The sequence below is a fragment of the Schistocerca cancellata genome, chromosome 11 (genome assembly GCF_023864275.1).
Source record: "Schistocerca cancellata isolate TAMUIC-IGC-003103 chromosome 11, iqSchCanc2.1, whole genome shotgun sequence".
NCBI classification, from domain to species: Eukaryota; Metazoa; Arthropoda; class Insecta; order Orthoptera; family Acrididae; genus Schistocerca; species Schistocerca cancellata.
Genome location: NC_064636.1, coordinates 124,297,386 through 124,325,299, shown reverse-complemented (window position 1 = coordinate 124,325,299; position 27,914 = coordinate 124,297,386).

The following is a 27,914-nucleotide window of genomic DNA, read 5'->3' as shown; positions in this document are numbered from 1 at the left end:
CTTAGGCACAGAAATATGCCATGGACAGTGGCCTAATACCCATTAAGCAAAATTCACCAGTAGGTTGTATTTAAATTAGTTATCAGTACGAGGACAGGTGTTTGTGTTTGCAGGAATTACAAAAGAAACGAGGAGTGTAGAAATGGGGTGGCCAAGACATTGGCTCACGGGCCATGCCCAGGCACAAGTGCATTTGGCTCATTATATACATCTCCCCAATTAACATTTATTAAATTTTCTCTGAAGTGCTCAATAAACACGTGGTTGAGCAACCTTACAGTTTTATTTCATGGTTTCTGAACTGTACACCTTGCTGTGTTTTCTAATTTAATCAATTGTACATCATTGGCTGATAATCCATTTATCAATGTGAAAGCATTGTTAGTTTTACACCCTCTTGCTGTACAAATACATTATCTATTAGAGCGCTACTGCCTTGAGCTATATGTGTGGTGTCACCGCCAGACACCACACTTGCTAGGTGGTAGCCTTTAAATCGGCCGCGGTCCGCTAGTATACGTCGGACCCGCGTGTCGCCACTATCAGTGATTGCAGACCGAGCGCCGCCACACGGCAGGTCTAGAGAGACGTCCTAGCACTCGCCCCAGTTGTAAAGCCGACTTTGCTAGCGATGGTTCACTGACTAATTACGCTCTCAATTGCCGAGTCGATAGTTAGCATAGCCTTCAGCTACGACATTTGCTACGACCTAGCAAGGCGCCATTATCATTTGCTATTTATCTTGTGATGCATGTACCGTCAAGAGCGATGTTCACCAATTATGGATTAAAGTTAAGTGTTCCAGAAGATACGTACCTTCTTTACTAGTCTCATTTCCGTGTCCTGTTCCAGACCTCACGCCAGCCTGCGTGAGCTTAAACGCGTGCCTTTCGGCTACCCGTCATAGTGGTTTGGCTGTCTTGCCAGTCCACAACAATATGTGTAGGGAAATTGATAGCTGATTCTATGTTATATGCAATTAATAACACTTACACTTTTCCCATCTGAACTGGTAGGAAAGGTTACATAGAAATCATCACAGATTAACAACTTCCAGTTTTTGTCTGACAGACAGCGTAATAGGTCATCTTCATATGCTAACAGATCATTTACTTTATTTTTGATTCCCCTGATACTCTGATGAAGTCAGTTGATACTACCCTTAGCTTCATTCCTATTTACTGTACATGAAGCTTCTGTTATTCTATTTTTCTTGAGTGTTGCCTGTTTGGACTTTGACCTTGACATAAGAAACCTGTCTACCTGGTGCCATTAACCACAGGGGTCACCCTCGTGTGACTGAGGCTCCCCCTTACAGTGTCTGCTAATAGAGAAGCTGACTTATCTTCCCCCTTCCTACTTAGGTGCAGGCCATGCGTAGTGTATCCTCACCTACCAGTAGTGTCAACAGGAACATCGCGTGTGTGAGGTTTTGGGGGTATCTGGAACATCCCGTTCCTCCACTACTTCAGATAGCAAGCCAGAGTGTTAACACGCCTTACAGCAGTGTTTACGCAGGACCGAACATGGCGCTGAAAGACCTTCACAGACACCACATTTGTGTGTTCGAGTTCATGTTCCTATTTCATCCAAGTCTCTCGCAATAGTACACCTTGGATTCATACCACAGGCTGTTTCCTGCTGCGCCAACTGTAATTACCTCATCTCCCTAGCATTTGTTTTCACAAAACTTGTGAGCTGGTACGCTGCACCTAATTCCTTCTCAAGCTCCTGGCCTTGACTGTTAACTAGAAGCAATATTCTTCTTTTCGTATTCTGATTTGATCCCTACATGTCTTTTTTTTTCTTGAAGCTAATATTCTGCTTCAGAATACATTCAACTACATCTGGATGAGGCCCTTCCTCCACTACTTCAGATAGCAAGCCAAACTGATTTACTAACTGAATTTCGAAGTGTTTTCAACAGTTTCTCTTTTTGCTTCTACCTTTCCCATCCCTGTTTCTTCCCTTAGCCTACATAATTCCAAGTCCTCATTTTCTAATTCAGCCTTAAGGGCACAAATTTTTGCCTCCTTTTCAGCGACTTTTCTGTCCTTTCTACATAACGTACGTTGCCATGGAGAGCGTCTTATCTAGCCAGTTTCCTCGCCGCTACATCCGCCCCAATAAACTATAAGCTACACAGTCTTCACATCCCCGCCTTCAGATTTCTACAGCAAACATCGCATTTGCTAGACATGTTTTGACAGAAAAATTTACACAAAGGAAGAGGATAACTTGGCACAAGAGCACTGATGTTACGTAACCTGTATTAATACGCAATGAAGCGCTAATGTAAACAAACTTTTAAAAATCTCAAAAACTTTATAAAACTACCCTTGTAATTCTTTCTAGGCCACAACTTATTCTTCAAACTCCGTATTTACTTTAACACCAGTGATCTTAGGGAACTTCACTGTCTTTGTCAGAATGTGTCCGTTCCAGAAACGCGATTTTCTTTTTAAATCCATTCCCATCAAATGAGGAAAAAGTTACCTTGCAGTGCATTACTGTGGGCAGTGTGCAGTCAAGTCCAGTTAAAATGTGAAATCTGCGCTCGATTACACATGTTTTCATTTTCGTTCCTGCATTCCCTTATTAAACGCTAGCTAGTTTTAAGTCGTTCCAGGTATGTCTCTCGACATAACCTACGTAATTTGCAGTACGATATGAAGTCTCCATAGGAATCGTTCAGTTTCACTGAAAACCGTTGCAGCTGAAAACGGAAGATGCGTGTGACTTCAGCAATTATACTATGCTTTCTTCCAATTTCGCCATGTGCTAAAGGCCTGCAAATTTAGCACAAAGTGCTTTTTGATGTACAAAACAAGGAATCTCGTCTGTCGACATTCGTGATTTAATCCTGTTTCATTGTCAATCACATCTTTAAACTCTTTCTGCATATTCCAGAATCCGAATCAAGAACAGTTCTCCACATGAGTAACCTACAGGCAGATATCCTCCGATTTGTGAGGCAACTTACATCACTTAATAACAGCAAGTCTTCCGGTCCGTACTGTATACCAACTACGTTTCCTTCAGAGTATGCTGATGCAACAGCTCCATACATAACAACCTTATACAACCGTCCACTGGACGAAATATCCGTATGAAAAGATTGGAAAGCTGCACAGGTTACACCAATATTCAAGAACGGTGGAAGGAGTAATCCAGGAAATTACCGGTCCATATTATTAACTTCGATACCCAGTAGGATTTTAGAACATATATTGCGTGAGGGGACTATGAATTACCTCGAAGAAAACGGTCTATTGACACACAGTAAAGACGGATTCAGAAAACATCATTCTTGTGAAGCGCGAGGTGTTGAGTGCTATCGACAAGGATTTCGAAAAGGCCTTTGACACTGTACCACACAAGCGGCTTGTGCTGAAATTGGGTGCTTATGGAATATCATCTATATTAGCTAACTGGGTTCGTGGTATCCTGTCAGAGAGGTCACAGTTCCTTATAACTGACAGTCATCGAGTGAAACATAAGTGATTTCTGGCGTTCCCCAACGTAGTGTTACAGGCCCACTGCTGTTCCTTATCTATATAAATGATTTCGTAACAATCTGAGGAACAATCTGAGATCAAAAAATGCAAAACGATTTAGAAAATATATCTGTATATTTTGGGAAGTGGCAATTGATCCTAGATAATGAAGTCCTCCATATGAGTGCTAAAAGGAATCCGTTAAACTTTGGTTACACGATAAATCACTAAATCTAAAGCCCGCAGATTCAACTAAAACCCTAGGAATTATAATTACGAGCCACTTAGATTGGGGGTTGGGGTTGGGTTGGGTTGTTTGGGGGAAAGAGGCCAAACAGCGAGGTCATCAGTATCATTGGATTAGGGAAGGGTGGGGCAGGAAGTCGGCCGTGCCCTTTCAAAGGAACCATCCCAGCATTTGCCTGGAGCGATTTAGGGAAATCACGGAAAACCTAAATCAGAATGGGCAGACGCGACTTAAATTGGGAAGAACACATAATGTTGAGGGGGAGGCAACGCAAAGACTGCGATTCATTAGCAGAATATTTATAAAATGTAAGATCCACTAAAGAGACTGCCGACGCTACGCTTGTATGCCCTCTTTTGGAGTACCGCTGCACAGTGTGGGATCCTCACCAGATAGGGTTGACGGAGTACATTCAGAAAGTTCAAATAAGAGCTGCACGTTGTGTATTACCCCGAAATAGGGGAAACAGTGTTACTGACATGATACAGAATTTGGGGTGGACATCAAAAAGGCGTTTTTCACTGTGGCAGAAACATCTCACGAAATTTCAGTCACCAACTCTCTCCTTCGAATGCGAAAATATTTTGCTAATGCAGACATACTTAGGGAGAAACGATCGTCGTAATAAAATAAAGGAAACGGGAGCTATCAGGGAAAGGTATGGGCATTGGTTTTTTCCTCGCGCTGTTCGATATTCGAATAATCGCGAATCGTTGTGAAGGTCATTCGATGAACCCTCCGCCAGGCACTTAGGTGTGATCTGCAGAGCATCCATGTACATGTACATCTAATGTCGTTTCACAGTGGATATGCACTACCTGTAACGTATATGAATTGAGAAACCTCTTTGCTCTCTTCTGTCACTGCCACTCATTTTAAAGAATCGCGACGGTAGATCGCTCGACTGCCTCCTTCGTGCAAACAGCCACTGGCCCAGTGAACCTCCATCGTACCGATATCATACAGCGAAGGGTAAACAGCGCTGACAGAGCGAGTCTGCCGGACTCGAGAGACTTGTGCCGGCCGAAAGACGCCGCACCGCGACGCCGGACGAAGCGCCGCGCTCTTCCGGGCGCCTCCGAGAAGGACCGAGCGGAGCCGAGCGGCAGGCAGGCCGGGCCCGCGCCGCCCGTGGGCCAGACACGCCGCACGCGTGACTTGTGGCACGGCGCGGCCGGCCGTGATTATGAGCCCCTACCCAGCTGCGGCGAAGTCATTCAGTCAACTCCTGAGGCGTCACCGGTGGCCACAGGTTGGATGTAAGATGTAATACTTCACATATGTTCGTTTCATATATTCCAGGAAAAAGATGTCCATTTTTAAAAGTGACAAACAGCAACCGTGTAAAACACAACGCATCAGAATAACACATATTAAAAGCATAATATTGCCAAGGAATACAGCAGTATCAAGAGCCATCAACTAGAGATAATTACAGAGAACACTGCAATATATTGAGAAATGTCATTAGATCAGCTGATAGTATCAGCTGTGAGAGTACTATGTACAAATCTGAGAATAACATCAAATTACGCTGGTATATAACGAGGTCAATGCCAGGCGAGCAGCGGAAATCTTCGGTTATCTGTTTACTGAAGGTCGTAGCGTGAAGACGTTACTAACGTTAACGGGATATGCAAAAGTTTAAACAATAAAGTCTTGTACGTCGAAGAAAGTTCAAACTCCTGCGCCTCACTCACTCAAATTGCTTGTAACACCATTTTTAATGTGGGCAACTAAAGCATGCAAACTGTAAGGAAATGGAAGCAGTAATTATACAATAAATAAGGGTGCATGTGCTTGAGATCATATATTATTTGGGACACTATATTTTTTAATATATCATGCACTACCGCTTTTGCGTCAGTCACCTAGCTCGTGACTCGGGCGCTGATAACCACGCAGTTGAGCGCCCCACAAACCAAACATCACCTCACCTAGCTCGTGAAATTTATTTTTTCCTGTGCGAAAGTAAATATTCAGTCATAAGGTTGTAAATATAAAATGTTGGTAATATCTAAATCAACTTCCACTTCCATACCCTACAAACCCCTGCGAGGTGCGTGGTAGAGGGTTTTTCCTGCAGTAGCACATACTGGACCGTCTCCCCGGCCACTTCGCTCCTGTGCGCCCTGTAATTAGTGTGACCTCGTCTTTGCCGGCCCTACGGGAGCGACAGCCAGGCGTCCGTCTTGTATCCTCAGATTCTTCCCTTCATACAGCTTCTTGGAATGTTGTGAGTAGGTATTCATCTTGAGGTGATTTCTCTACATGAATTTAAAATTTTTTTTTTATCTCGTCTTTGATTTAAGAATAAAAATTTGAAAAGATTCAACCTCGAACAAACACGGTTTCTTCTCTTTTTATCGATACGTATTTAAGCCATATTTCATTATCACCAGCGGCTTTCCTTTATTCTTCTGCAGAGTAAAGAGTAAAATATCGCATTGCGATACGCATATTTCTGGGAATGTGTTATTTTTACTCAGAACGTTATAACAGACATGTAAACCATAGTAGCACATGCCGTTGTTCATGTCGCTGCACGTCATCTGCAATACCGAGATACCAGCCAAACTGGAAATAGCAGACACGGACATCAGCAACAGCATGTGCCATTGACGCATACATACTTCTTAGAACGTTTCGAATGCAAATGTAAAATTCTATAATTATACGTTTCCCTGTGTAACAATATATTCTTTCTAGAATCAAATTTTCACTCTACAGCGGAGTGTGCGCTGATATGAAACTTCCTGGCACATTAGAACTCAAACTCGCGAACTTTGCCTTTCGCGGACAAGCGCTCTACCAACTGAGCTACCAAAGGATGACTCGCGCCCCGTCCTCACAGCTTTAATTTCGCCAGTACCTCGTTTCCTACCTTCCGAACTTCACAGAAGCTCTCCTGCGAACCTTGCAGAACTAACTCTCCTGGAAGAAAGAATATTGCTGAGACATGGCTTACCCACAGCCTGGGGGATGTTTCTAGAATGAAATTTTCACTCTACAGCCGAGTGTGCGCTGATATGAAACTTCCTGGCAGAGTAAAACTGTGTGCCGGACCGAGACTCGAACACGGGACTTTTGTCTTTCGCGGGCATGTGCTCTATCAACTTTATTTCTTTTTTTTATGAAGAAAAGAAAATTTTTCGCATCCAACCACGCGCGAACCCATGACCTTCCGTATCCTATTCCCGCGCGCTAACTACTTTTTTTTTTTAGGGAGATCACAGGGCGTGGTACACGCCGCACTAGCTGTGGGGTCTCCTCACGGCACTGCCGGTGCATCGAGGCCCAAACCCCTCCCACCCCTTTTTTCATGTCCCCAGTTGGGTCATAGCACTAAGTGTGCTGAAATCTTAACAAAAAATTCCCATTCTCCGATGTAAGAAACACAAAGAAACCTCTTCTCTGAGTAGAAACTGAACACTTAAAAAAATTAACAATTCTTCTTGAATCACACAAATACTTTGGAAGTCGAACACGAGTAATTCTGAACAAAATGTTTTGAAAAACTCTTCGTGTAACATAGAAGTTTCGGAAGCAAATAATAATAATAAGAACACAAGTGACTTTTAATTTTCTTCTGTTCGTTCCCGTTCAAGGTGTTGTAGTGGTGCCACATACTTAACCGACACCCATTCTTTCAAAAATGATCTTCAGCATGTTGCCGTAGTGCTTCTTGTGGTTGCGATACGTGCTGATTTTTGCGTCTTCACACTTCATGTAAACGCGGAATTCTATCTCGTTGTCTGACCCAAGTTTGTTGATGACATAACTAACATATTTTCCCAGTAACCAGCTAATGGCGTTGGTTTTTAATTTCGGAATGTATGTCATGTCTGGTCTCAGGAGGAGCAATGGCGTTATATATTCTGCCGAGGATCTGGCGAGAAAGGCGATTTGTTGCCTGATCCAATTCCAGTTATTTACATTGCCGCCACAGGTGAATCTATGGATGAGTGTATCCACCAGACTGCGTTTTCCACAAAGGTGTGTCTGGTTTAAACCGATCCCATACAGTCTCTCGTTGGTGCTGATGACATTGTTAACTGTTTTGTACCATGCGGAAATAGCTTCTGCAGATAGCCTGGCATAGTTGATGTTCCGCCATACAGCTTTCCAGTCACAATTATGGAAATTCTTTTCAATTTTGTTTCTGCCTTCATTTAACTTCCTTTCAAGTATGATGTTGCGCGCTGTGGTACATGTGTTGCTTCTGATCTCGTCACTAAGGTAACTTCCTTTGAGGAAAAAGTTCCTCACATACTGCAGACGGACATTAATCCTTCGCACATCAATCGGTGCTTGCAGGCTATGGGGTGTCACAGCCTCAAAGAGCTTTGCGATTATACATTGTGGAAGTTCTCTGAGTATATGGAAAGTCCGTTTGAGCAACAGAGCAGACGCTTTATTTCGAATGTCCACCAAACCGAGGCCCCCGTTTCTGACATCCAGTATAACGGTAGTTGCACCAACCCTGAATATGTCTCCTCGCCATAAATAATTGGTAACAGTGGACATGATCCCTTTCGCTAGTAGTTTGGGGATTGGAAATACCTGTGCAGTGAAATACGCTTTAGACAAAATGCAGTTCATGAATCTGACATTTTGCACCTGGTCCACAGGTCGATGGATGTTCTCCATTACAGCACCATGAACTTTCCTCCTAGCTTCCGTCCAGTTAAAAGCAGCCATCCTCATCGGACATGCCATTAAGGTTATTCCCAAAGTTTTATGTTTGTTGTCTTGTTTTGCCCATGCCAGTCGGAGGTGATCTAGGCCCTGCAGATTCAATATTTTACTTTTGTTTTCATTGGTTGTCGCTTCCGACGCTAGACATTAGTTTTGGATTTCTTTTTCCAGTGTAACTGTCTCCTCCTTATTCCTTATTACAACACCCACGTCATCAGCATAAGCTCGTATGACGGTTTTCTCACAACTCAATGTTATGCCTGTTAATCTTGCGTGGACAGTGCGGAGAAAGGGCTCTAAAGATACGGAAAATAAAAACATAGATAAGGGACTGCCCTGTGGAACCCCTCGTCTTATCTGTATGGGTTTACGTGTTTGGCCATTGATTGCTATTTTCACATTTATACCTGTTGCAATATTTCTTAGCATGTTGACAATCTGAGGGTGGAAAGCCATTCTGCAAAAGGAGGAGGACTGGGTTTGAGTGCCGGCATGACACACAGTTTCCATCTGTCAGCAAGATTCAGATTTCAGATTGGTGAGAAATAACGTTATTTCTGTTATCATTACAATTGTCGTAATTATTTGTCGTTGTGATTGTTAGTTCGAGAACCGGTTGATGCTGCTCTCCATGCTACACTATCCTGTGCGAGCCCCTCCACTTCCAAAACACTACTTCAGCCAGCATTCATCTGAACCTGTTTACTGTACTATCACTCGGTGTCCCTCTACAAGTTTTTCTCCCCACACTATTTCTTCATTACCAAACGGACGATTCGCTGTCGTCCCAGGAGGTGTTCTGTCAACTGTCCACTTGTGGCATATTTTTTACTGTCTCTAATTAGATTCAGTATCTTCTCATAATGAAACCATCTAAACACCTATTCTTCAGCAGTTTGCTCTAGCACTACATCTCAGTACCCCATATTCTCTTCTTGTGTCAGCTGCTTACCATCCATGTTTCACTTCCATACAAGACTACACTCGTGACAAGTACCTTAAGAAATGACTGCCTAAAGGTCAAATTTATGTTAAACAGCAAAACAATTACTCTCTTCCAGAGATGTTTTCCAAGCCCTAGCCAGTCCGGATTTTATGTCCTGTCTACTTCGGCTGCAAACAATTATGTTGCTGCCTGAATAGGACAACTCACCTACTGCTTTAGAGTCTTCCTTCCTAATCTAATTACCCTTTTGAATGTGACAGGTCAACGTTTCAGCAATCTAATTAGCTCGCTTAGTAAGATATGGATATGTTGAGATGTATTTCACTACTTAATACACACATCAAAAAATAGATTGCATCACCTCGGTTCCTAGAGTTCCGGAACCTGTACAGAAAATTGGAATAGATATCAACATAAACATAATTTCCGCCCTTTTTATTGGTCAAGAAAACCACACGTTGCACGTTGTTCCACCATACAGCGAGACCTTCAGAGGTGATGGTCCAGATGCTGTACACACTGGTACCTCTAATAGCCAGCAGCACGTCCTCTGGCATTGATACATGCCTGTATTCGTCGTGGCGTGCTATCCACAAGTTCTTCAAGGCACTGTTGGTCCAGATTGTCTCACTCCTCAACGGCGAATCGGCGTAGATCCCTCAGATTGGCTGGTGGGTCACGTACCGCGCTGCACGGTGTCGTGGTTCCACAGATGGACTTCGCCACGGACGTAGGGAGTGAAGTTGCGCATTATCCAGCCGATTGCGCACAGTTTCAGTTGTAACAGGACGTCCTGTGGCTGCACGAAAGGCGTTATTCAACATAGTGGCGTTGCTTTCAGGGTTTCTCCGAGCCATAATCCGTAGGTAGCGGTTATCCACTGAAGTAGTAGTAGCCCTTGGGCGTCCTGAGCGAGGCATGTGATTTGCAGTTCCTGTCTCTCTGTATCTCCTCCATGTCCGAACAACACCGCTTTGGTTCACTCCAAGAAGCCTGGACGCTTCTCCTGTTCAGTGCCCTTCCTGGCACAAAGTAACAATGCGGACGCGATCGAACCGCGGTATTGACCGTATAGGCATGGTTGAACTACAGACAACACCAGCCGTGTACCTCCTTCCTGGTGGAACGACTGGAACTGTCGGATCCCTTCCGTCTAATAAGCGTTGCTCATGCACGGTTGTTTACGTCTTGGGGCGGGTTTAGTGACATCTCTGAACAGTCGAAGAGACTGTAACTGTGATACAATATCCACAATCAACGTCTATCTTCAGCAGTTCTGGGAACTAGGGTGATGCAAAACTTTTTTCATGTGTGTATGACGGAGACATAACCATATTTGACAGAAAATGAAACTAAGTAAACGAATTATCGTTCGATCATCGACAGAGCACGAAAATAATATCACAACGGAAACATTTTCCCAGTGTTTTGCAGATGTTACGAATTTAATCACAACCCTTCATATCTCAGCATAAGAACATGAATCCTAGTCCGTGATTATGTAAATAGTAGTTGCAGAACATCAGGAACGTTTTCCTTTATGATATTAAAATGGCATTATTTGCAAATCAGGAACTAAGATTGGAAATTTGTGTATGTTCAGTGAACAGTACACATATGCCTCTAACAGCAATAACAACACTTGGGTGGCGATCGTAAAACGATATGTCTTATGTAGAAAGAAAGTAATCCACCGATTATGGTACACCATTTATGAGTGAAATTAAAAACGAACAAAGTGTGCTTGAAGTCGCCAACTACAAAGTTATTTCCCACCTGATGCTTATCATAGGCGAATTAAGTGTTGTCTAAAAGTGTACAAAACGCAGACCTCCTGGAAAGCATGAACTAATCTCATCGGACGAAATGCTATGCCTCCACTTAATTGAGCACAGAGGTCGCTTTGGAGGGCTGGATGCCGTGCTGCAGGGGAGGCACCAGGCGGTCACGTGCCGCTCCACCACTGACGTCAGCGGTGACGGTGAGGTGACAATCCGGTGTGTACGTGCCAGTCGCTGGCGTGGGATCAGGGCGGTCACCTGCGTCAAGAAGTGGCAGAAAGGAATTTTTGCGTTTCGACATGTCCAAGACCACACCACTAGTAAAGTTGCACGATCTGTTGGTCTATCAATGTGGACTGTCCAAGTACCTGCAACGAATGGTGAACCACTCGTAGTGATGTGAGGCAGTTGCGTAAAAAGATCGTAGCCGACAGGGCTGTTGACGATTGCCACTCCAAGTGACTGTCGATCGGTTTCGAACGAAATTGCCAATGCCTGGCAAAGCAGCTCCATCTGAACCAGCTGCCTAGCAACCGTTCGGAAGGTGGCTGCACAGACTCGACATTTGGAGTCAGCGGCCGTCGCTCACACAGACACACACAGCTGCGCGTCTTGAGTGGGCCAAACTACACAGAGACGGACAGTGGCTGGGTGGAGGTGCGTCACACGAGTCGCGCGATTTCGCCTCTTCTGAAATTATGGAGGGGGCGATGGGACCGACGGCCTATAGAGGATGCAGTTCAAGCCACTGTTGGTTCCATGGTGTCATAGGTGTGTTTCTGTCACCGTGACTTGGATTCAGTCACTACGGTCAATGTAAACCTGAACCAGCACGTTTATTTCAACATTCTCGGTGACGAAGGGTTGCCCTACTCTCTGGACTCTTGCGTTGTAGAAGATGACACACACAGTCGTGTTCCCAGGGCTGCGTGCATACACTCCCGATTTCACGAACACTCAGGCGCCCTACAGCACATCGAGGCGACCACTAGACAACCCGGTCTCAGAGCCGCAGATGTTGTACGGTACTGTCTGGAGCAGCAGCTGAGGCGTGGCAGCCGACATCCCCACACACTGGTAGCTCTGCGGGATCTGATGCAGCAGTGGGAGGCCTCGGGCAGATGCTTCGTATCTGAAGAAACTTTCGGAACTCTCTTCCCCGCCGGGTTGACGAAGTCTTCGAGGCTAGAGGCGGTAATACCGTGATGCCATTTCAGGATTCTTGAAGCAAAAGTTGGTCTGAATGTGACTGTCTTACTATAACTTAATGATGTATGGAAAGAATGGGGCCGGCCGAAGTGGCCGTGCGGTTAAAGGCGCTGCAGTCTGGAACCGCAAGAGCGCTACGGTCGCAGGTTCGAATCCTGCCTCGGGCATGGATGTTTGTGATGTCCTTAGTTAGGTTTAACTAGTTCTAAGTTCTAGGGGACTAATGACCTCAGCATTCCCATAGTGTTCAGATCCATTTGAACCATTTTTTGAAAGAATGGGAATCATGCACCAGCTAGTTGTACTTCATAAGTTTATTCGAATCCTTACCTAGGTTTAAACAGATATAAACCTTTCTTCCTTGGAAGAAGTAGTAACGTGTGTAAACTTATTGTGTGAAAAGAGAAAACAGGTCATAAAGCTCAGTCAACACTAAAATGACCCATATAAATGCTAAGGTATAGCCACATGGGTCAATGAACAGTAAAGCAAGGTAAAAGTGTGAATAAACATCTGACGTGCCACTGGTTGGCTGTTCGATTCCTATGGCTTCCATAATTTTACTATTGCTGACTGCTGCCATGTTAGAGATTTTAATTACGTGTATACAGCAAATGTCGTTGAGTATTACTGTAATCTGGTGGTGCAGAGTGTTGACTCTATAATTGCTACTTTCGAAAAGTAATTAATGTAGCCACTTGCAGTGTTTATTGTTCACTTATGAACTGATTTACAACTAACAACGACATCGAGCTACTGCTATTGTCATCTCAAACGACACTGTACTTTTATTGATTTTTGATAATACGGTTGGGAAATAGGGATATAAATTGAATTTTAGTAAGGCTAGCAGTCTACATCGCAAAAGCTTTTGTTGTCAGTTGCCGCTTTCAGTCTTTGACTGTCATCATCAGATCATTTACTGTCTGCTGTAGCGATATGCGGAGACAGCGAGCGGAGAGAGACGTATGCCACGAGGCACATTCCATTGACTGCTCGGTGGAAAGTGTCAACAGAAGAGGCGGCGGCAGAAGGTATTAGCGCGCTTCCTCTTTGGGTCACAAATGTGCCCTTATTGACAGATAGTTAGTATCGCAAAATAGGAAAAGAAGGTGACAGTATTGAGAATAAATTTAAGGAGAGGAGAAAGAATTAGTTGTACGGTTAGTAGTAATGGCGTCGAGTGGTGTACATACCTCGGTACAGAGCGGGAGTGGATACAGTCGTCAGCGGTCCGGCAGTTGAGCTCCATGACGAGTTCCCAGGATTCGTCCCACGTGAGGCGGCGGATCTCCGCCAGGACGCCGGCGCACCACGCTCTCTCCTCCGCTCCACCTGCTGGCGGCGGCGGCAGTCCGGAGTCCCTGAGGCGGTCTGCCAGGCGCTGCGCAGCTGACCACGAGGGGGGCGGCTGCTCCGAGCTGCCGCACTTTGCGAACCCCAGTGGCCAACCTGCAAAACGCTCTTCAGTCACCTCGAGGTCTGCACTCTGACTCACGAGCTTCCACGGGCTACTCATATGGACATCAGTACTAGCACCTACTGAAAGTGAAACACTAAGAGAGCTGCAGCGAACGATAATAGACACGGCGTGAGGTGTGCTGCACACTTTTACAAGCAAAAGATCAACAAGTCAGCCGACTGTCAGCACGGCGGCCACTGCTGCGGCTCCCCTTGACGAGGGAGCGGGAAGAGCTGCGCCGACAGTACAACACTGGACACTGTGCCGTCATTCCGTATGAGCCGAGGTTCTGACTGCAGCATCGGTGTGGACGATCCGTGCATCGAGGCCCTGAGCAGAGCGGAGAATGCCACGTTGCACTCTCGCCCGTCTCACGGGGAGCCAATCGGTATACAATACGTGATTGGTTACATTGTCGCAGCTGTTACATTTCTGAATCCTTGAGAAAGCTCGCTTGGGATATTTTCGACATCCTTTCAACAAAATAATTTAATGTCGCTTGTCAGGCATGCTGTTCTGCCCCAGCTTGACAGAGTTCGCACCGCTACCACAGGAACGTGCGAAGTACCTGGCTAGGCGCAGACCGTAATATTTAAGTGAAAATCACACTTATCGTTAACTGGTTTGATTGGCGAGATTGGGAATAAGACATATGGACCCGTGCTCATAAACCTTTGCAGAACGCCAGAGCAGATACAGTCTTACGTTGGTGTCAGAGCTGGCACTGCGGGGCTGGAGAGGAGACTCCAGGCTGGCCGAGAGGCAGCTGGGCTGCAGGCGGCAGGGCGCTCCAGACTGGAGCGGCAGCCGGTGGGAGCCTTTCCTGGTGACTCCAGATCTCCAGTCCAGGCTGGGCCGTGAATGACGACCCCGGGCATTCTGTACTCTCATCTCCTGGAGCGCCGCACACTTAGCCTGTCTCATCACAGTCTACCTGCCAAGTACTACGTCACAGTCAAATAACTGCAGCCTGAAAAGCTGGAATTCCCAATGATGTAATCAGCATACCACTCTCCTCTCGCTTAAATCTCTGGGGCCGGCCGCGGTGGTCTAGCGGTTCTAGGCGCTCAGTCCGGAACCGCGCGACTGCTACGGTCGCAGGTTCGAATCCTGCCTCGGGCATGGATGTGTGTGATGTCCTTAGGTTAGTTAGGTTTAAGTAGTTCTAAGTTCTAGGGGACTGATGACCACAGATGTTAAGTCCCGTAGTGCTTAGAGGCATTTGAAATCTCTGGGATCCGCCTCAGAGCTGTATTTTCCTCTTAGCTGTAGCCGTGTTTACCCAGGGTATCTCGTTACGTAAGTAGCAGAGGCGCTGCCATTCGTTGTTCTGTACACTTCCGAGGCCGTAGTTGCACTTCTGTCCCTTTGTACTTGTGTGGGAACGAACAGCGCTTACGGAGCAGGGAGAAAACAAATGTAATAGCTAAGTACTCATCAAATGTTGAGATCATTTTAGAAATAATCGAACTGAAATTGTCGACCGATATGCAAGTGCGGTTGACATACGGTTCCTCGCCGCAAATAAAGCAGCAATGAAGGCACTGAGTGGCGGAGAGTGGCTTTGCACTAAAAAGCGCTGAATTGCTCTCACCTGCCAGAAAGTTTACGGCAGAATCCCTGGACACACAAAAGGTATTCTGCCTGCTCATTCCCTCACGAGGGACTCACGTCTTTTTGAGCAAATGCGCGATAAAACCCGCAGTGAGTTAGACTGCAAAATGAAGCAAAAGGAAAGAAGAAAGCGTAATGTCTCTGTGAAGGAACAGACGGTTAGCCCGCGCAGCTACACTCGTCAGATCCGCTTCGCTTAGGGAGTCCAGCTGAGGCTACCTCGGCGGTGAGCTGACCCCGCCGGTAAACATTCTGAAAGTTCCGTACCTGCCCAGTGAGACTGCTAATTCTGATGACGTCTCTCGCCGTAGGTGTGGCTACCGGGCTCTAAACGTACAAACAGTCGCTTCTGATGGGACTGTGGGCAGCTGCTACTGTTAACCGAAAAATCGGGATGCCATTGCTGTATGCCTAATGTAATTAACCACTGCGAACGTTCGAGTAATGCACACCTGATATCAATGAACGTAATTGACTCGTATAGAGGGAAGTCCACGCTCCTGACCCAACACGGAGACCTCCGCCTCGTCGTGTCTGAGGGCCGACTGACTCACTTGGCGCTCTCCGTAACCTGCGACGTACAATTGTACGACTCGGTGTTTCTCGTATATTCTCGCGAGAGCCTGTCCCCGCCAACTGTGTAGCGATACCTGTAGCTGCCCGTACTGGAATAATGCCACAGTTACGGCCAATGCCTCAGGGACTTTTCCTGGCAATTTCTGTAACGAAAGGAAACTACCCCTGTTACCTTTAAGTGTGTTTACGGCCGACTGGCGCGCCTCCTCCACGAACTCCCCGGCCTGTGTGTCTGGCTGCAGGCAGGCCGGCCTCCCACGCAGCGGGCCACGGGCCCCACCCCCGCACTGGGCGACTCGCGCCGCGGGAACACACTCCGCCACAGCCTGGAACCTCCGTAAGTCTGGAATCTCTACAAGCCCCAGAAAAGAGCTGGTTGTGCAGATTACAAATGAATGTAACAATCGTCCCGCGTTTCTGCCTCGTATGTGACCATTTTATCTGCATTTTCAGTTTTTATCGTATGATAAACTTTAAGTTGTTCAGATAGCAAGCGTATGTCTCAAAGCATTGCGCGGGGGCTGTTAAGGTTCACTTTGTCTTCTGAATCTCCGCGAGTAAGTTTATGGGCATTCCTACAGCAGACAGCAGTGATGGGAAACATCGCCAGTAATATACTGGCGGAAAAAAATAGTAGCGCAAAATATATAATTAGTCTGTAGTAATGAAATTGCGGGAATACATCTCTCTAGATGAAACACCTTAAAGCTTCGAAGGAAATTATGAAATTCAGAGGCCGCCGCCTCAGCTCGAGTTAAGGCAAGCGTAAACAAGCCGAGGTAAGGCATCCTCCAGGTGTGTTAATGTAAATGGACGTAAAAGCAACATTTGCATTTCCTGCTTCGCTCCTACCAATAACTCATTTTTTTCCGTGTTTGCTGTTAGCTAAGGGTAAAGGCACAAGCTGTACATGCGTTGGCATGTCAGGTCTAACGTCATTCGACGCCCCACATATTGCCTACCGTGCTAACACAACACTGGCTGCAGATGCCAACAGGGGGAGGGACTGAAGGTATCAAATGCTGTCGACAGCACGAGGCTACGGAGCGTAGCTGAGCTGCTTAGTCGACGAGTAACTCACGATAGTACTACAGCGCTAATGGTGTTGATACAAAGCAGATCAATGGCAACGATAAACAAAGCAAACGTTGCGTTATATCTTCAGTAACGGTAGCCGAAGTTGAGATTCCGTCAGAAAGAAACCCAAGAAATTTCGCTGAGTGAGAAAGAAGTGGCGGATGAAGGATTAGCCTTTCTGCAAATGAGTCAGTGGAATCTGTGATGTCGTGCGAACAATGTGCAAAAGGCGTATAGTGTTGATGATGCGTGCACGGCAATAGGAAGGAAGTGTTACTGAGACAGGTGTGGTGTAATTCATCGACGCTGTCGGACATTGAGCCCCAGTTCCCGTTTCCGGTGAAACGTACTGAAGGACAGTCGCTGTCCTAGGAGTTGGTACTAAACGTAATTTTGTATTTGGAAAATCATCCGTGGCATACGTAAACAACAATCACGAATATACACTACTGGCCATTAAAATTGCTACACCAAGAAGAAATGCAGATGATAAACGGGTATTCATTGGACAAATAGATTATACTAGAACTGACAGTGATTACATTTTCACGGAATTTCTGTGCATAGATCCTGAGAAATGAGTACCCAGAACAACCACCTCTGGCCGTAATAACGGTCTTGATACGCCTGGGCATTGTGTCAAACAGAGCGCGCCCATGCAGCTTCAACACGATACCACAGTTCATTAAGAGTAGTGAGTGGCGTATTGTGACGAGCCAGTTGCTCGGCCACCATTGACCAGACGTTTTCAATTGGTGAGAGATCTGGAGAATGTGCTGGCCAGGGCAGCAGTCGAACATTTTCTGTATCCAGAAAGGCCCATATGCGACCAGCAACATACGGTCGAGCATTATCCTGCTCAAATGTAGTGTTTCGCAGGCATCGAATGAAGGGTAGAGCCACTGGTCGTAACACATCTGAAATGTAACGTCCACTGTTCAAAGTGCCGTCAATGGGAACAAGAAGTGACTGAGACGCGTAACCAATGGCACCCCATACCATCATGCTAGGTGATACGCCAGTATGGCGATGACGAATACATACTTCCAATGTGCGTTCACCGCGATGTCGCCAAACACGTATGCGACCATCATGATGCTGTAAACAGAACCTGGATTCATCCGAAAAAATGGCGTTTTGCCATTGGTGCACTCTGGTTCGTCGTCGAGTACACCATCGCAGGCGCTCCGGTCTGTGATGCAGCGTCAAGGGTAACCGCAGCCGTGGTCTCCGAGCTGATAGTCCATGCTGCTGCAAACGTCGTCGATCTGTTCGTGCAGATGGTTGTTGTATTGCAAACGTCCCCACCTGTTGACTCAGGGATGGAGACGTGGCTGCACGATCCGTTACAGCCATGCCTGTCATCTCGACTGTTAGTGATTCGAGGCCGTTGGGATCCAGCACGGCGTTCCGTATAACCCTCCGGAACCCACCGATTCCATATTCTGCTAACAGTCATTGGATCTCTACAAACGCGAGCAACAATGTCGCGATACGATAAACTGCAATCGCGATAGGCTACAATCCGACCTTTATCAAAGTCGGAAACGTGATGGTCCGCATTTCTCCTCCTTACACGCGGCATCACAACAACGTTTCACCAGGCAACGCCGGTCAACTGCTGTTTGTGTATGAAAATCGGTTGGAATTTTTCCTCGTGTCAGCACGTTGTAGGTGTCGCCACCGGCGCCAACCTAGTGTGAATGCTCTGAAAAGCTAATCATTTGCATATCACAGAATCTTCTTCCTGTCGGTTAAATTTCGCGTCTGTAGCACGTCATCTTCGCGGTGTATCAATTTTAATGGCCAGTATTGTATTTTGAAGAAGTTCGCAGAAATATGACCGTTAGTGCATGAGAAAAACTACGGTTATTGAACAGACAAGACGCACTTGTCACAAAAACTGATGTTTTCACGTTTCAAGGATGCTCGATAAAATTTACGGGATGTAGATGCTGGTGACCTACTACGTTATCCACATCAAACTGCGCGCGACATACACATAGTGATTTCAAGAGAAGCAGTGGATGCTTGCTTAACGTCAAACTGTGCTACAGAATTGTAGGACAATGAAATTTCAAACGAAGCTTGACGATGCACAGCGTACTACGGAATCGGCCCAGAAATTTGTAGGGGAGGTATTCAAACTTATCCTATCGTTGAGTAAGGAATTTGTTTTCAATTGCAACCAATCTGCATTTGAAGAGGAAACACATATGAAAGGGACCCTGGAAATTAAAGGTATCAAGATAATTCCATCAAGATCATGGAATATCAATTCGTATACAATTAACTGACTCTTTAAACGGATGGTAAATATGCTGGAACGCTATTCATTGCTCTGCAAGAACTAAGAGGTGCTTTGCGCCCCTTCATTCTTTCTCATGTGAGTGATTTTGGCAAGGGCAGTAGGGGATATTTACATCATAGGAAGCAAGAGTCTGAGGACGGGCGTTAGATAACTGCAACTGTGGTATGAGCACTGCGTTTGGCTAATAGCTCGTCAAAATAAGTTGGTTTTGTTTCATTCGTAGTCTGCGTATAGAAGTCATACACCTAAAGAGCGAACTATCGCTCCTGGAAGGTGTGTGACATTGCAGTTCATAGCACCTGGAACCACCAGATTAATTCAACCTCCACATGTTTGTCTTTTCTGCGCGCGTAAACATATTATTGCACTATCGGCATCAACGCCTTAAAGGACACCCAGTTTCACGAAAAACTACACGATAAGCTGTTTCGCATTCGGTTGCACGCCATCACTTTCCATCAGTTCTCGTCACCCTGTTACTCCAATGTGATTTCTGTATGCATTCTTCAAGACTGGATGCCCTGCACGCTTCGTAGCTGCCAAGGAGCTCGTCTTTGATCTCGATGGTGCGAAACTTTGTGATCATTGAGACGCGCCATTTTTATTCGGTTTCCATGGTCCAAGTTAATGGTTTGTTTCTAACATTTCTTGCATGTCGACGATGTCCATTTTGTGAGGTGTAATACATGCACCCCATAGAAGGTTGATCACTGCGCATCCCAGACTCTCGTTTTCTGTGGGCATGGTGCGTCATCACCAGTTAATATTTTTCTGGTCATAATTTTCACTTTCGAATAAGCCTTACTAAAGACTGTTCCTGCGACGTCACACTTAACAGTTTCCTAGTAAGTCATCTAACTGAGAAGTTTAAGAAGCGTGGGGCATCTATTGGACATAAGAATGCTTTTTTAGCATTATCAGTCATTGGAAAAACACAAATTATGCAACATCTTAGCTTTCAGGCAAAATACAGAAAAACAGAACGGCGATATAAGACAAACTCGCTATGTTCTTTCCAAGATAAAGTTCTGCAGTGAGTCGTAACTTGCGCTACGTGTACATGATGAAACAGTAGAATCTAACAGTCCTAGAATACTTAGGGAACGGGTAAACTTCACTTCCGCGTCAGCTGCGGATGTGAAAGAGCACGTGAACAATTCTGCTGTCTTTTAGGTGCATCCAGTGGTATACAGAAGAATTTATTGACTGTACGTTACATGTGTGTCAGGACGAAGATAATGCAGAACTAGGTAAGATTGTTTTTGTGTCTCTGTTAGCAGATGAAACATCTGATGTAGCTTCTAAATTTCAGTTACTGGTAGTATTTCGTTTTCTGTTATGTGATAAAGAGCCGGTTGAAATATTCTGCTTGTTTTCAAATCAATCGCTTATCAGTGCTACCTCCTTGGCTGATTCAATTAAAGATGTACTCGCCGATGTTGTCCAAGAAACGAAAGAAAACGTAATATCCCAAATTTATTTTGGCGCCAGCGTCATGCATGACCATCATACAGAAATCCAATCAATTTTAATATAAGGGCATAATTTCGTGTATTACGTACATTGTTATGAACACTCACTGAAATTAATTTTTGCCCAACCGACAAGTCGAAACAAACAAATGAAACCGTTTTTCGGAACTACTGCAGAGGTAGCAATACTTTTCTGTCATTCACCTCGAAAAGATGGAGTTGTGAAACAAAGAATCCTACATGGATCAGCCATTACATGGAACTTTAAATCGTGAAAAGTGCTCACAGTTAATGAGAACAGAGAGGACACTCCTGAATGTCTTAAACACATTGAAGATACCAGCAGCCAGACAACAAATGTGAAACAAACATATGGTCTAAGGATAAATCTCCATCACACAAAATTTTCCTTTCAGTTAGGGATATCTTATTAAAATAACTAGCCGACAAATACAGAATTGTACAGGTATTAATTTGGCAATTTTCTATGAGAAATGAAAACAAAAATTGAACTGTGTTTTTCTGTAATATCGAAAAAATTTCATTTATATGTATTCGTGAAAACACTTTTAAAATTACGAAACCGTCGCGCAAAGAAATATGCATAATTTACAGAAGTGTAAGCACAGATTATTCTCATGTCTAGACCGCGATTCTGTAAACGTCTGCATAGACTCTTCACAGCCCTACAGGTGGCTAATGTTTTCGCCTACAGTCGTTTGCGCTTCGCCGCTGAAAGATGTTGAGAGCTCTGCCAGGTATCGGGGATTTCTCTTAAGTGGACTCGACTCTGTGTGTGTCTCAGCTCTAACGAATAAATGTATTAAAAATTCATACATGACGCGGCATTTCTTCACACAGCTCATCACTCATGACGCCACATCTCCTGGTCCTTGCGTCATGTAATGACACGACTTTGCAGGTACATTCCCTGGTGTACGACGGTACTGTGTGCAGAGGTGGTAGGGTAGAAGCAGTAAATTTAGACGTCATCCATTATGAGGCAATTTGTCGTGCATCTCACTGTTTATGACGTTATGTGTCCTCAACTATGATATATGAGTAGTTATTACCCCCACAGCAATTCATTTTTGACAGTAAGAGATGTGTGTAGCAAGTTTGGTTGAAATCGGTTCGCCGGCCGCGGTGGTCTCGCGGTTCTAGACGCGCAGTCCGGAACCGTGCGACTGCTACGGTCGCAGGTTCGAATCCTGCCTCGGGCATGGATGTGTGTGATGTCCTTAGGTTAGTTAGGTTTAAGTAGTTCTAAGTTCTAGGGGACTAATGACGACAGCAGTTGAGTCCCATAGTGCTCAGAGCCATTTGAACCCATTTGAAATCGGTTCAGGAGGGGATGTGGTACATCTGCAAACCACACACACACACACACACACACACACACACACACACATACATATATCCATTTTTATAATATGTATGTATGCCCTACGTGAACATCTAGTACAGCCAATTTCAAAAATATACCACTGGTCGCATCTCAATAAAGCAAGCAGCAGCATCATTCTGAAACGAAATTTTTAAAATTAGAGACAATGTTAATGATATCACAGAAGAAACAGAGGTTTGAATTCTGCAGCCACTAGTTGCCCTCTAATTTACTCAAACAGCGCTTCTTTCTTTCATTGAAAAATTAGTGTCCTGAAAATGTTCTATCTGCTGTTACGCAGTCCTATCAATTTTTTAAGTAAAGCTGAGTTAAAAAAAGAGCTACAGACCATTTATTCTCGAAATAGGTTTCAAGAAAAAAAAACCGCAGGAGCCCTTATAAAGTTTGTCATTGAAAATAATCTGCAAGAACCTTTTGGCGACGTCAGGAATCTGCTGAAATCAGCGGCTGCTGTCCCATGAGAAGCTGTGAAGCAGAGACGTGTTTCCGCACGTTGTCGCGGATCAAACAGTTTCTTAGAAGTACCAGAGATGAAGATAGGCTGTCTCATCTTGCCATGCTATCTATTGCAAAGAAAATGATTCACAGGTTTCCAAATTTCAACGACAGAGTCATAGATCCATCACGAAAAAGGAAAGGAGGATGGTCTTTTTCTATACGTCTACAGGCGATTCAACCCTACGAACGTTGTCAGGCTCATTGTAGGGTAATTTTAGAATTACAAAAATATTTTACTTAGTTTAGGAAATTAAACAGTGCAGTGAAGGATGTGAACTCCGTCGCAGCCACTTCAGGCGTCAGCCACCGATGTCTGTGCTGTGCCGCTAAGGATACGTCCTCTGCACCGCGATGACACAACGGCGAATGTTAATTTCCGAAGCGCAGAATGCAGTCCACCATTTTCTCTTATCACTCGGAACTTTCCACTCCTCATTGTGCTTAGCAACGATCGAAATTTTGTTCCTAGTTTGTATTTCTTTTTCTTTCTTATCAATGTATCGCTGTACGTTAAGTAGTTAAGATCCGTTTGACATCACTATATTCATTGTGAATTGTTTTTTATTGTAATATCAATGTCCACGATTATGTAGAATACAGAACTATGGAAAATACGTAAAGGGTGCTATTATGACGAGGTACGGCAGAAATTATGCAAGAAGGTGCTTTGGTTTTAAAGAATCTACTCGTATTTCGCAACATCTTACTTCTATCTATTCTCACACGTATGAAAAACGTTTTGGGCTCAATTCGCAAATATAGATGCTTAATTTACCGTCTTTCCAAATCGCACTTTATGATATTTTCACATGCAAAAGGTTATTACAAAGTACATTGACCTTAAAGGGTGAGAATGAAGTGCAGCTTGTCCCCAAGGCGGTCCTTCACTGTCAGAGAGAAAACGTATAACCTTTGATAAGAGCATATGAAAGCAAAGGCGCCTGTGCGTGAGTGAAAACTGCACTGTGCATAACGTCTTGTCAGTCTGTACTGCACGAAAAAGCACTTACCTTCATCAAGACAGTAGTTCCATTGCATCAAATTTTCAACGAGACTGACTTCAAACATTCTGCCAGAGTGAATAACATAGTTGAGGTGCCAGCAGACACAATCCATCACCGATGTCCCATTTCCTGCAAGCAGAGCTGCCACTGTGGCAAATACGCCCGCCGGCTGCATTGTCCGCTGTCGACACTGGGGAGCAAACAGAAGCAGTGCGCGTCGCAGGGAGCGCGCGCTCAATATGACGGCGGGCGCAGCGGAAGTCTGCCGCAGGACGGCCAAACCACGGGAAGCGTGGCGTGACGCCTCTCATCCGGATGACCGCCGTGTTCCTGTTTGCCTGGCGAGAGTTCACAAAAGTCGTCGAGTAAAACGAAAGTGATATCTGCCCTTCCCAAAGGAAGTGTTGTAGGCATTCTGCTGTTCCTAATCTATAAAAACGATTTAGGAGGCAATCTGAGCAGCTATTGTTTGCAGATGATGCTCTCTTTTACCATCTAGTAAAGTCATCAGAAGATCAAAGCAATAGCAAAATGATTTAGAGAATTTATCGGTGCGGTACGCAAAGTGGAAGTTGAACATTATTTTTTTAATTAAATTTGTGGTAAGAGCTTATGCGATCAAACTGCTGATGTCATCGGTCCCAACTTAAACTAACTTATGATAAGGACAACACACACACCAATGCCCGAGGGAGGACTCGAACCTCCGACAGGGGGAGCCGCGCGAACCGTGACAAGGTGCCACAGACCGTGCAGCAGCCCCGCGCGGCAGTGGCAGCTGATTCTAAACAATGAAAAGTCTTGTCACCCACATACGAACTAGAAGGACTCCGTTATATTTCTTTTGCTCGATGAGTCACACAAATTCAAAGGGAGCCATTTCAGCTAATGCCAAGGGATTATAATTAGGGCGAACTTAAATAGGAACGATCAAGCAGAAAATCTTGAGTGGAAGACGAGCCAAAGTCTGTGTTTTGTTTGCAGGACACCTAGAAGATGCAACAAGTCCACTAAAGAGACTGTCAGCTAGGGGTGCTAGAAGCACGCTCCGTCACACACCGCTTGCTGGCATGCTGAGCATTGGTGTAGATGTACATGAACATCTCCCTATACTCGCAATAAGTCACAATATGGTGCGTGGCGGAAGCTGCCTTCCACGACTACTAGCCATTTCCTCTCCTGTTACGCTCTTAAATACGGCAAGGGAAAAACGACTGTATATTTGCCCCCACGGACACCCTAATTTCTCTGTATTAGTGCTTCTTGCGCCAAATGGACGTTGATGCCCGTGAAATCATTCTGCAGTCAGCTACGAATATCGGTTCTCTAAATTTTTTCTGCAGTGTTCCTCGAAAATAACATTGTCTTCCTTACAGGGGTCCCTATTTGGGTTCACAAACCATCTCTACAACACGTGAGTGTTGTTCGAATCTACAGGTAACAAATCAAGCTGCACACCTCTCAATTGCTTCGATGTCTTTCTGTAATAGGACCTGGTGCGGATCCAAAACACTCAAACAGCACTCAAGAATGGGTGTACTATTGTCCTATATTCTGTCTTCTACAGATTAACCCTACGTTTCCTAAAATTCTCCCACTCGAAGTCGTGCATTCACCTTCTCTGCTCCATTCTTAAATGCTCATTCCATTTCATATCGCTTTACAACCTTACACAGAGATATTTCATTGATGTGACTGCTAATGCTGTATTCCAGTATTTCTACGTTTAGATCCAACTACCATTCACCTCACCATCTACAAATTTTGTGTAAGTCAACTTGTACCGTCCCACAGTCACTCAAGAATTACATCTCCCCGTACACCACAGCATCCTGTCTGTCAGATTATGTTCTGCAGCACGCCAAGCTGTCTCGAGTGCAATGTATAAGGTTCTGTTATTAAGAAATTTGTCTACCACTCGCATATCTAGAAACCTATTGTATACGCTCGTCCATTCGTTAACAGACTGTACTGAGGCACCTTAGCACTTAATCACTGCTGACTGCGAGCCAAATCGCTGCCTCAGGATCTGTCAGTACTTTTCTTCCGGTGTCGTATTACAGCAGACGTGCGCTCACCCTTCCCTCCCCACCCCAATCCCCCTCCATTCTCCTCCGCCACACTGCTCTCGCCCCATTAAGGATCGTTCCCTATCATCAGGGATGGGCCAAAAACCGAATATATTCGATTATAGCTATGTCTTTCTTCAGCAGGGTAACAAACTCCAGCTGAAATGTATCAGCAGGCCACAGACTACCTTCCAGATTCATCAGACCTGCTGTCTTTCTATTCAAAATGGTTCAAATGGCTCTGGGTACTATGGGACTTAACATCTGAGGTCATCAGTCCCCTAGAACTTAAAATTACTGAAACCTAACTAACCTAAGGAGATCACACACATCCATGCCCGAGGCAGGATTCGAACCTGCGACCGTAGCGGTCGCGCGATTCCAGACTGACGTCCTCAGATGTTAAGTCCCATAGTGCTCAGAGCTATTTGAACCATTTATACCATTTAATCACATATATAATTTCACATTTAATTCCATATACATTTTTAAATTAATAAACTATCTGCTTTTTCCGGTTAATTATGTGCCATATTTGCATTTAATTCCATGTACAAATTGAAAACTAATAATAAGCACTCTGTTTTGCCAGTCAACCACTTTTTCGTTTTTAATTTGTTTTTGCCTGTACGTAGTATGCGTAGGTGAAAAAAGAACCACGCATTTACACGTGCACACATGTAGGCACTGAAGAGTAAAAGAAATTGGTTCATGTGGCACAGACTTGACTAATGTCTGAAGTAGCGCTAGAGCGAGCTGACACCTTCAATCCTGCGGGACTGTCCATAAATCCGTAAGATAACCAGAGGGTGGACATCTCTTCTGAACAGCACGTTGCAAGGCGTCCAAGATATGCTCAATAATGCTCACGTCTGGGGAGTTTGGTGGCTAGAGGAATTTTTTAAATTCAGAAGAAACTTCCTGGAGTCACTCTGTAATAATTCTGGACATGTGGGTTGCCGCATTGCCCCGCTGGAATTGCCCAAAACAGTCGGACTTTACAATGGACATGAATGGATGCAGATGATGAAACAGGATGCTAATGTACGTGTCAGCTATCAGAATTGTATATAGACATATCAGGAGTCCCATGTCACTGCAACTGAAAACGCTCCACACCATTCCTGAGCCTCCAGCCCCTTGAACGGTCGGTCCCCTGCTGACATGTATTCATAAAGGTTGTCTCCATACCCTTAAATAGTCTTGTTTCAGGCACAGCTCAATGTCCTAACGGATTATCAGATGAAATTATATGACTTTTGGCGCCAGAGGTAACTCCATGTTAATGTCTCGTTTGTAATCTGTGTCTAGAAATAGGCCATGGAAAATCGCGGAAGTAGTTATAATCAATGAAGTCCGATAGATCTAGTTGGTTGCTGGCTGTTCTGTAAAAAGCATCTGAAAAGCTGGGTGGCGCCAGAAGTCGTCCCACCGGCTTCTGAGCGGTACAAACTACTGGCAGCTCTCTTTCCGTGCAGGGAAGGCCACTGAGAATGCCGCAAATGCAGTAAAACAACTTGTCTGTGCAGCCGCGTGAAAACACGTAGTGGGAGGCCGAGTGGGTGCCTCGGAGGCTGACGGCAGGTGACGGTGGCGGCCGGCGCTGTCCTCTCAGGCAGTGGGGGCTGAGCGCTCACTGCCGAGGTAGCCGCCACGGCTGCGGCATCGTGGTAAGCGTCCTGGAAGACCGGCGCGAGTTAACCGAGCTATCAGTGACTGCAGCAAAGGCTGCATTTTCTTTCTTTTCCGAGCCCGCGTTTGCACAGCCAGGGTCCGCCACCTGATACTTGTCAGTGCTCCACTGAGTGCACTCGGCCCCCGCCTCACCGCGGTGTCTGGCTGCGCAGCTGAGGTCACGGGCAGCGCTGCCCGTGCACTGCCGCGAGGAGGTCTTTTGTCATTTTTTGTGTAAGATACAGCTGTAATCACTTCTCGAAATTATAATACATCACATTTACAAATCGAAAATTATAAAATTTTTAACTTTTGAGAAGAGAGAAAATGCAAAGTGGGAATGATTGGTAGTTGTGGCCTCAACAACGCTG